Here is a 12,021-nt window from a genome sequence, read left to right as displayed (position 1 = left end):
AAGAATAGATAGCTGAGGGATACATGTGTAGCTGGCATTAAAGTATAAGAAGTCTTGTGGGTCTAACCCTTTAAGGTACAGTCTTCTCTATCTCTTATAGCTACTAGTGTCAGAATTTAATTGAAGTTTAGGACCTTTAATTTGTGTCAGAGAATTGGAGAATTGTCAGAAAATAGGAAGCCAATGTCAACCAAGATGTGATCAACTGATTTAAAATATAATTTAAGAATTTCTACTGTGGCACTGTCCCTTCCACATATTCTGATAGCCAGAACTGGCTTCAAAAAACAGAAACATCATTTATTTGTGAAAATAAAATATTTCCAATGACCCAAAGACAGATTTTTCTGTTTGAAAAATAAAAAAGAACGTATGAGAGAATTACCATTTTATTAAAATGCATCCTTGAAAAGACTACATATCTTTTAAGATTTATTGTGAAGATTAAATGACACTAACTACCTTAATGTTATGTTCTTGTTCAATAGCTATTAGTTTTATTTCTCCCCTTCCCTCAAGGATTTTAAAATAATAAGTCAAACTGATATGGCTCACCGATAATGAACTGAATGCTTCATTTAATGTTGTCATAATTACTTAACCATTAATTTTGCTAAGCCTATTATTTTTCCAAGATTCAGAAAATTACAAAATGTGAATAATTCTGTCTTTGCAAATGAACACAATTTGTTCTCTGAGGCATGCCCAATATCTAGAAGAATGCTGATACATAGCAAGTGTTGTGTAAATATATGCTTGAGGAGGAAAAATGGTTCTGAGTTCTTGTGAATTTAGCAGAAAGTAAATTACTAGACCATTTCTCGGTGGTTTTATACATACCAAAAAAAGTAAATACATAAAGCATCTATCACTATAGATACTTTACTGTTAATATTAATTTAAAGGGCAAGAAGGTTATTAAAATCATGATCAGGAAAAGGCGCATTGAAGATCAATCTGTTTGAACTGAGGTCAAGAAGATATTTTTCCAAATAGAAATTTGTATTTAAGGGTTCAAAAGAAGAACACATGAAGACAACTGAGAACTCTTCCAGTATTCAAGCTTAATTCAAGTGGAAAACTTTACATAAGTAAAAATCTGAGCCTGGATCTTATTTTATGACAATATGGCAGGAGTGTTTTTTAGATGCAAAAAGATGACTCAAGCTAGTAAGCGTAAGATGAGCATGATATTCAAGACATAATAACCCTCAATTCAAAGGTAATCTAGAAAACGTTGATTTGAAGAGAAAAATTAGAAATAGGACTCTGGAGTGATCGAATTTAGTATAATTTTTGATAAATGATAATTCAGTTCCTATTTGGTGGTTATCAGTTTCTATCGCCAAAAGACTGTGTTTAGCAGAATATGTTTTCTGGGATAGGTGTCTGCAGCTGTTTTTGGCTCATTTGATGGAGAGTGGCAATTCTGATTTGTCTAACTTGAGGAATGCACTTCATATATCACAGTCCTGTCATATATTTTCACATACATAAATTTTTTTTATATAACTTTACATGTGTTCTTATTTGAACAAAATCAAGGAAATCCAAATAAGGAAAATAACTAAGGACCTGCACCCTAATTCTGCCTTCATACAAAATGGACATGGCCCTAATTTTTAATTGATTGCTCAAATCAAAGTGTTTATTTTAGATATAGTTAGGTATAAAATGAGGCAAAAAACAAGAATTAGGCCAAATTGCCCAAGGTTAATTTAAAACTAATGCCTCACTCTATAAATCAGCGCTCTATAGGACCATGTCTTTCATGATTTTCCGGGAAATCTTATTTGCAATTGGAGGCTGCCAAAAATGATAAATACCAGATTTGATATGGTGAAAATCAGCCATTTCACATATAAGGTTAAAATTTTTTGGCCAAGAGCTATGATCTTAATGTCCTGGAACTCCACATAAAAGGGAAAAAATGTGGAAACCTATACCTTTCCTGTGGCAATGTGATAAAGATTTAATTAAGAACCAGAGGCTTATGGGGAATCCTATACATAAAACTCTCCGGCTAAAATAAATAGAACTTGAACTGAGATGAATGCATCTGAATATTTTCACTGGCTCATCTTTTATCCAGGTTTACCACTTTTTTAAATAGCCACACATAACAATAAGATATAAGATGAAATTCAACATCATGGAAGAGGGAAATTAAAAGCAAAATAATAAAAAACAATGCCATTGAATCTATGTTTGCACAATATAACAATAATACTTTTGAGCAGCTTAAATTTGATAGTTGATATATTTTATGAAAATATGTGTAGTATTAGCAGCAGTGCTGAGCTGACTTAAGAAGCAGTAATCACCCATTTTCAACACTGAAAATAATGACTTCAATCTTTAAGATGCATTACTCATATTTAAATTTAATAGTTGTATGATTAGATTTTTTAAATTTTTTCGTGTGTGTGACTAGGTTTTTATAGATCCAAATAACTGAAAAATAGCATCTCTCTTGGGTAAAACTATAGGCAATATCACTTTAAGAACGATAGCACATGGACTGAAACGATATTACAGCGGTTAGAGTGTTTGCCTTGCACGTGGCCAGCTTGGGTTCAATCTCCGGCATCCCATGTGAGCACCGCCAGGAGTAATTCCTGAGTGCAGAGCCAGGAGTAACCCCTGAGCATTGCCAGTGTGACCCAAAAAGCAAAAAATCTAAAAATTAAAGAATGACAGCATATCATTCAGCTTAAAGTGTCTACCCTACGAAGCTTGCAATTACCATGTTAAAGTTAAATATATTTATCATAACCTTGTTTTATAAAGAAAAAATTTAGAGTAGAGGAAATTAAATTGTTGTTCAAAGCTATACATATATATATGATATAATTCATTATATACATTGACTTTTCTACTATGATGCCCAGACCATAAATTCCGTGAAGTTTGTGTACATAAAGCAAAACAAAATGAAGCCCCAGCTAATGCAGGACCAATCATATTATCATCTCTAAGAAATGGATTCCAACCCACTAGAAGTGTTGGTTATGCGCTTATGTACATTCGAAATCCCTGATTTCCATTGTATTTGCAAGTTACCTTATTATACTACTAAAGCAGTAGGCATCTTATTCTGTATTTTCCAGATGAAAGAAATCAAGATTAAGTTATTTATTTAAAATCACAGACAAAGTATGTGGAAATAAGTGGAGGAGCCAGAATTTAAGCTCAATTTTCTACTTCCCCAGTGAATACTTATTTTATAACCAGTAAATTATTTTCTCTCGGAGGAAATTAGTACATGCTTCTGAATATTAATAATCCCTTTAAATTCTTTAAGTGACAGACATAAATATAATGAGTTTTTTTTCTAAATTTCAAAAGGCTAAGTGGAAAAAGATCTATATGCCAGGCATTATTGCAATTAACCTATTTATCAAGTTGACTTATTACATATAACATTATTTTTCTCCAAATATATTATTACAAAAGTTATTCAACAATTATTCAAACGCTACTAGAAAATATTAAAAGACCAACATATATCTTTGCTTTATTTATGGATTTTTTCAATTCATAAACATGTCAGAAAACGTTATTCTCCTTTTTATAGGCTATTATTAGTAAACAGTTATCACACTCACATTATTTTGTACAAATTCTAGGTATTTAACTCTTTATCAACCCAAGAAAAGGAAGTAATGGAAGGATAACATCCGTGTGTCATTCAACAAAACCTCTTTTCTCTCAGTTAATTATTGCATCCCATCGTCATCAACAATGCGGAGTGAATTTTGTTGCTAAATAAGAAAATTCAAGGTTCGGGAAAATGCAGTGCTGCACCTTAGTCGGTAGGCTCCCGCTGATTTGAGCGGAGAGCATACTCCTCTCGGCATATACTCAGCACTGTCCTCCTGCCCACCCAAAGTGGTTAGTGCGTGTCTGCTGATAGGAAAGTGCCAATTCTTTGAGAAAAGATGGTTCATCTGTGGGTGGTGCTATGGGGGCGCAGACATCATTTAACTGAAAGAATGGGATTATCCTCCCCTAGGGGTGCAATCCTGAATGTTTGCAGCCCTAGCACATCCCCTTTCAGAGCAGTGCCATAATTGCTGTTGCAATGTATAGTCTGTTGGCATCCTGGGTTTGTTAAAAGGAATGGATTTTAATATATCTTGAAGGTTGGAATGAATATATCACACTAACAGTAGACTCGATAACTTTTTATTCCGCACTGTCCTAAGTGTCCAAATGCATTGAAAGTTACTAGGATATAGGGTCCTGAATGAGAAAGACCCACCTGTCATCTTGTACTCTCTAATACCCACATGTAGTCACTCAATATATATTTGAAGATTATATCTTAGTTCATGGGCTAGAGCGATAGCACAGTGGGTGGGGCATTTGCTTTGTACAAGGCCGACCCAGGTTCGATTTCTCCGCCCCTCTCAGAGAGCCTGACAAGCTATTGAGAGTATCCCGCTCGCATGGTAGAGCCTGGCAAGCTACCTGTGATGTATTTGATATGCCAAAAACAGGAACAAGTCTCACAAGGGAGACCTTACTGGTGCCCGCTCGAGCAAATCGATGAGTAACGAGGTGACAGTGATCCATTGACAGTGATCTCAGTTCATATTTACAACAGATCCTCTGGGTATTATTTCATTTCCCAGGTCATTTTACACGATGGCACTCAGTAGGCTCACACCTAGTAAGAGAGAGATATAGAATTTGAATGTTGAATTGGGACCAACTAATCTTTTGCTCTTGAAAACCACGTGATACTCCATTCTAACTAGAGTGTCTAAATCTTTTGGCAAAACATACTCTGCTAATATAAATTTTCCCTCCAGTATAAAAAATCAGTTCTGCATAGAATCACAGAGCACTGTGATCCATTGAAAGACCTCAAGGTACTAAAGTTCATATTGTACTAGCCCAAGAGTCAGATCAATGATTGGAAAACTTAAAAAAAAAAAAAAAAAGCTTTTAATATGTGTAGTCTAGATTGGAACCTGAAGTAGGAAGAAGAGTTGTAAAGTTATTATAACTACCCAAGCCTCTCAAATGAAAATGTGACAGCTATTGAATACCTTTTAATTGAAGGAAACACCTTCTGTCTCGGATTATTTTTGCCAGGCCCAGTAGTGCTTAGGGCTTACATCTAAATTTGCCCTCAAGGATCACTTGTGGTGTTGGGAATTAAACCTGGGCCAGCTATGTGCAAGGTAAGTGCCCAGCGTGCTATACTCAATTCAGTCCAGAAACACTTCCTTTAAAATTAAATATATACACGTATATTTTTACATTTGTTTACATATTTATCACTTCGTTTGTATCACTTGTCTTCCTGTTGATCTTCGATTTGCTAGAGCTGGCGCCAGTATTCTCTCCATTTGTCCCTGTTGCGTGCTAGTGTAGCCCAATGATATCTGCTCGATCCAGGAACAGGAAGAGCCTCAAACTGTTTATTCAGGGTTTTGACTAAGAAGTCTGACCATCTTGTTGGTGGGCGGCCACGTGGTCTTTTGACATCACGAGGAATCTAGTCGGTAAAAGCTCTAGTCCAGCAGTTGTCTCTGAATCGCAGTACATGTCCGGCCCATTGGATTTTTGACACCTTCATAAACGAGGCAGTGTCCCTGATTCTATATTGTTCACGGAGGTCAGAACTCCGGATTCCTTCTCTCACTTGAGTGAGATGGATATTCCTAGCATAGCTTTTTTTTATTCCTCTTTGGGATACCCAAATAGCATTCTCATCCTGTTTGTGCAGGGCCCAGGTCTTTGAGGCGTACGTTAGCACAGGAAGAATGGTGGAATCAAAAAGATGTGCCCGGAGTAGGAGGTCCTTCATCCTCTTAGCCACTTCTTCGACACTCTTGAAGGCATCCCACGCTGCTCTCTTCCTCCTCTGCAGTTCTGAAGTCAAGTTGTTTCTCATGTTGAGTTCTCAATCCAGGTACACATAGCTGCTGCATTCAGAGATGTTCATTCCATTGAGAGCAAATGGAAGTTCAGGGACTAGTTTGTTTTTCATGAACATCGACTTGTTGAGATTCAGCTGCAGTCTGACCTTTCCACACTCTCGGTTGAAGTGAGACAGCATTTGTGCCGCTTGGCTAATGTTTGGGGTTATGAGAACAATGTCATCAGCGAAGCAGAGGTGGTGTAATTGCCAACCGTCTATTTTCACTCCCATTCCTTTCCATTCCAGTTGTCGCATGACATTTTTCAGGGTGGCACTGAAGAGTTTCGGTGAAATGGTATCACCCTGCCAAACCCCTCTCTTTACGTCAATGATCACTTCCTTGTAGAATGGTGAGATCCTGGTGATGAATCCGCAATATAGCTCTCAGAGGATCCTGATGTACTGAGTATGAATGCCGTGTTTGGCTAGGGCTTCAATGACCACTTCAGTCTCAACAGAATCAAAGGCCTTCTTTAAGTCGATGAAAGTTAGAGCAGCATCTTGAGCTCTTGCCAACCTTCAATGAGTTTGGTCACTGTGTGGATATGGTCTATCATGCTGAATCCTTTCCGGAACCCGGCTTACTCCCATTGTTGTCCTTCATCTAGTGTTCTGCCTATTCTATTCAGGATGACATGAATGAACAACTTATAGATGACAGATAGCAGGCATATTGGGTGATAGTTGCCGATATTGTGGATGTCTCCCTTCTTGTACAACAGAACAGTCCTGCTGGTTTTCCACTGTGATGGAACCGTGCCTTCAGACAGGTAGCATGTGAAGAGCTGAGTGTCCTGATGAGAACTGGTGGCAGATTCTTTAGGTGAATCAATTAATAACATGACAACTGCAGGTAGAATCCTTAGCAACAAATACCAAATTTTAATAAATGTGACCCAGTTATGGATCATAAAAACCTAATTTATCTATCATTAAAACAGAAATTCTTAGATAATTATATCCGAAGCCCAAAGGTAAACCAAGTGAAAGAGGAGATGAATAGAAAAACCCAGAAGACACTCTAAAATTATGGACTTGAATGAGACAACTAGCTCTCTCATTCATTTCCCAAATGTCATTATCATGGAGTGATTGATTACTGACTGCTAATAAGGAGATCAGTGAAAACTGCAAACATGTGTTTTAGAAAAAGTCATTTCCCACACATAATAGCTAGGGAAAATGCTACTCTGGATGGCCAAATGTGTATAGTATATTAATTTATAGTGATATAACAACCTGGAGTGATAGCTCAGTAGGTAGGGCGTTTGCCTTGCACTTGGCCATCTTGGGTTCGATTCCTCCGTCCCTCTCAGAGAGCCGGGCAAGCTACCGTGAGTGACCCACCCACACGGAAGAGCCTGGCATGCTCCCTGTGGTGTATTCAATATGCCAAAAACAATAACACCAAGTCTCACAATGGAGACGTTACTGGTGCCCACTCAAGCAAATCAATAAACAATGGGACAACAGTGCAACAGTGCTACTGTGATATAATATTTAAAATATTAACACTGTTCATGTATAACACTAAACCTTTCTGTGGGAATGCTAAATAATGTGCCAACAAGGCTTTAAAAAGTTTAAATTATAGTCATCCCTGTGTAGCTAAAGTAGGTGGACTCTAAACCTTTAGCATTGAGCACCGCTGATGCAACACTGATGGATATTTCAGTGTCCCAAATGTATTTCCATAGTTATATAAATGTACATATATGTGTGCATGTATATATATAATCTGACAATATTCATGACATATTTAAATAATAAGTTTAGGATATAGAATTACAAGAAACTCAGTTTATTTTAGAAGGTCTCTGAGCTGTTGAAAAACTCAGCAATCGACTACAACAGAAGCACACTGAAGAGGAACAGAGAGAGCAACACATCTGACTCTCAAGGAAGAGCATTTGGGGAGAAGTCACCGTTTGAAGAGGGCAAAAGACACCTGAGAACTCACTGTCACACTAATGAAAACCAGAAAGTCACATGAGACAAATGGAATAGAGTCATCCCTTAATCAAACTGTTTGTTATTGTTTGAACAAAAGCAACGGATCAAAAACTAACGGTCTCAAAGGTGCTTCAGATTGCAGCTGGACACTTTTAACAAAGGTCAGTGGAGTGGGAAAATGTGTCAAAGTAGTTATTTGAGTATGTGGAAATAAAACCAAGCCTGTGTTCCCAGTTGTGATAATATTGTACCGACACAACACGAATCTCTCTCTCTCTGACAAGCAAAGCCACTTATCTGCTTTTTCTGTGCTTTGCCCAGGAAACTCTGGGGAAAACTACATTGATGTCTTTGGCACTCAACCTTCTTATGCCCTCTTTCCCAGAAAGTTCTCTTTCTTCCATAGTTGTCATTCTATACAGATTTTTTAAAAAGAAAGTGCTAAAAATGCCAGCTGGAAAAAATGTGCAGATCTGAAGAATCTAGAAGTTGGGGCAAAATGACTTTTTATGGGAAAGCTAAGTTTGCCACAGAGGGCAACAAATTAGAAAAGAAAAATTGAAGACAGATATTTGAAAATACTTAACTGTTGTCAAAGGGTAAGTTAATTTCTTCTATATCACAATAAAAGTAACGTTTTACTTTAAAATTAGTAAGTGAATCAAAAATTCCTTTAAATATTGATGAAAATTAGGTTAGGGACAATGAAAGACTTAAACATGTGGACATACTTAAGTAGCATCATAGAGGGTGGCGTTTGTCCTAAATCCTGACTCTTATACACTGCAACATTCTTTTGTTCTCAATGGCTGAAGTTTCTATTCAGCTATTGATCAGAGATTAGCAAATTCAGTCTATTGGATTACTGATTTTGTAAAAAGTTTTATCAAAACACAGCCATTTTCATTCATTTATAAATAGTGATTATTGATTTAATGTCCTAATAAAAGTGATGACATGGTCCTACAGGCGTACACAGACTAAAATTTTACAGAATCCAACCTGGGTCAGCCACATTCAAAGTAAACATAATACCCACTTTACTATTGCTCCAGACCCATTTTTTTCTGATACTTCCAAGCAGAATTAGTCCCCACTTCTAGTGATTACTAAGCACTGTTGCAACACTAAAATTTGTTGATAATTGTACTGGGAAGTGACTGTCACTGATTGTTATGCGTGAGCTCCTTACAGACCCAACTTCTATTTTTTATTAACTCTCCTACAATATTGGGCATTGTGTCTAGAATTTAGAGATTCTTATTAAACAATTCATGAAAATAGAGTTGTCTAAGAAACCACATAAAAGTCCCAAATCAAAATAGGTTAAAATCAAAAGTAGGACTCTAAATAAGTAGGACTTTACACGAGTAAGACAGGGGCCCAGAGTGAAAGCACAGGGCATAGGAGTTTGCCTTGCATACTGTTGACCCAGATTCAATCCCTGGACCACATAAGGTCCCCTCAAGCTGCCAAGAATGACCTCTGAGCAAAGAGTCGGGAGTAAATCCTGAGCACTGCCAGGTGTGGATCCAAACTAAAATCAATCAATCAATCAATCAATCGACAAAAAAAAATAAAACAGGTAAATTGGGCAATGATAAGGTGCTTGCTTGCATACAACTGATGCAGGCTTAATCCCTGGCACTGCATGTGATCCTCTGTGCACTGCCAGAAGTGACTCTTGAGCACAAAACCAGAAGTATTCTTTGAATATCATGGCAATTATAAAAATAAAACATAAAAGCTAAAAATAGATAAGGTAAACTATGAAAAAAAAAGAATTGAGCATGGAGTATCTCCAAAATATTAAAATGTTTGAAATGTGAGTGTTTCCTGGCCCAGGTTACAAAGATAAAATCCATATTGTAATGTTCCATGTAGTTCCAACTATTTTAATCATCAGTTCTCTTTAAATTATGTCCATAATCTCCTGCCTTTATATTGTGGAATTTTTTCTGAATTATTTTCCTTTCTACCTGGCCAAGTCTCAATGATATTCCTTAATTACCCTGACTACTGTTATTTTGTATTACATTTTCCCTGATTATTTTTTACCCATTTACAAAGGACAAGATTCCTCAAACAGTTTTAGTTCTATTTTCCCTCCCAAATTCTCAATACTAGACTTCTCTAAATTTTTTGTTAAATTCCCTTTCATGTACTTGTAAGGGTTTTTTCATGAATAACTGAGCAGATTAGCATTAGCTATGTTTGTATTTTTATTCCCAACACACTAGCCAAGTAAGTTGGCCATTTGCATGTATTTGCCACATTAGAGAGAGTGGTGCCATTTATCATCTGATATTCATATGACCATATGTTTAATCATGCAATTCACACATTGAAGCTCTTTATAGGGAAACAGAACCACTAAGGCTCATCCAGCTAATCTCATTTTTATGTTTTCAGACTCGTTTGTAACATGCAATTCATCAAAACGTAGCAGATAGGCAAAGATTATTTACTTCATGTTCACCTCTTGAGTCTGTTTTGTTTCTCTTTAGGAACCACTGAAACCACAGTCGACTCTCCAAAGTGACTGTCAGTTGTGTGGCTTTCTGCTAACTCTCACTCAGTGCTGGCATACACAATATTCCTGAGCCTTTCTTAAACAAGCTTATACCAAAAATTCTCCTCCAACTAAACTTTCATCTATATGGAACACTATTTGAATATAAGGCGGGTAAAAGTGAATTCTTCAAAAACAAACATTTAAAAATACAAACAAGATAGCACTCACTCTAACTATAAGGGTCATATACTTATCCTGCCAAAATTTATTACACTGATCACTTGTACCACTTGTCATCCCGTTATTCATCGATTTGTTTGAGTAGGCAACAGCAACATCTCCATTCGTCCCTGTCACGTGCTAGTGTAGCCCAATGGTATCTGTTCACTCCAGGGACACAAAGAGCCTCAAACCGTTCATTCAGGGTCTTGACAAAGAAGTCTGACCATCTTGTTGGTGGGTGGCCACGTGGTCTTTTGAGGTCCCGTGGAATCAAGTTGGTAACAACTCTAGTCCAGTGGTCATCTCTAAACTGCATTACATGTCCAGCCCATCTGATTTTTGATGCCATGGCAAATGAGACAGTGTCCCTGATTCTTGATTGATCGTCAATGGAGGTTGGAACTCCGGATTTCTTCTTTCACTTGAGTGAAACGTGATACTCCAAACAAAGCTCTTTTGATTCCTCTTTAGGATACACTGTTGGGGCTGGACCGAGCTATCAGGGCGAGCCCATGTATACTGTACCGTACTACGGACAGGAACATAGGGACCCATGAAAATGGGCGAGATTTCTCGTGTGTCCTGACTGGTTTGGATGAAGCTGAACATTTTCCCCCTTTCAAGCTGCCTTCAGAAAAATAATTTCAGAATACTGAAAAGAGCAGTTTTTCCTTCTCTCACAGAAGCCTGACTGGTCTTTGACATGCAGATGGCGTTAGCCAGGCCTGACCTTTGATATTGTAAATTGTAGATTTCAGGTGCAGGCCCAGCTTTGTCTTTGGGATGTAAATCCAGGTGCCTGTAGAAGGATTCAGTTTCGGTTTTGTATCTTTTCCTTCTCAGTTCTGTATTCTTTTCCCGAGGCTATAGGCCTACCCATACAAGGAAACAATATGTTTCCATTGTCTCAATGTTCTCCCTGTAACATTTTTTGATGCCTTTGGTGATGTCACTATATTGCGCCCTTTAGAGGTACCATGATCAATAAAAGGAGGTCCACGAGGCCTTCTGCCTTTGCTAAGAGCCAGAGCGAGCCTTAGTCCTCCAATCAGTGAATATTTCTTCCGCGTTCCTATCTCAGCGCCTCCGATTGCAGAACGTTCACGCAACAATACACAAATAATGTTCTCATTCTGTTTGCATAGGGCCCAGGCCTCTGAGGCTTATGTTCGTGCAGGAAGAACAGTGGAGTCAAAAAGATATACCCGGAGTCAGAGGATCTTCATCCTCTTTACCACTTACTTGACACTCTTGAAGGCATTCCACACTGCTCTCTTCCTCCTATGCAGTTCAGGTGCCAGGTCATTTGTCATGTTGAGTTCTTGACCCAGGTACATGTAACTGCTGCATTCGAAGATGTTTATTCCGTTGAGAGCAAATGGAACATCAGGAACTA

Source organism: Sorex araneus, chromosome 3 (assembly GCF_027595985.1).
Source record: "Sorex araneus isolate mSorAra2 chromosome 3, mSorAra2.pri, whole genome shotgun sequence".
NCBI classification, from domain to species: domain Eukaryota; kingdom Metazoa; phylum Chordata; class Mammalia; order Eulipotyphla; family Soricidae; genus Sorex; species Sorex araneus.
The sequence above is the reverse complement of the archived record's forward strand: the minus strand, read 5'-3'. Positions refer to the sequence as shown.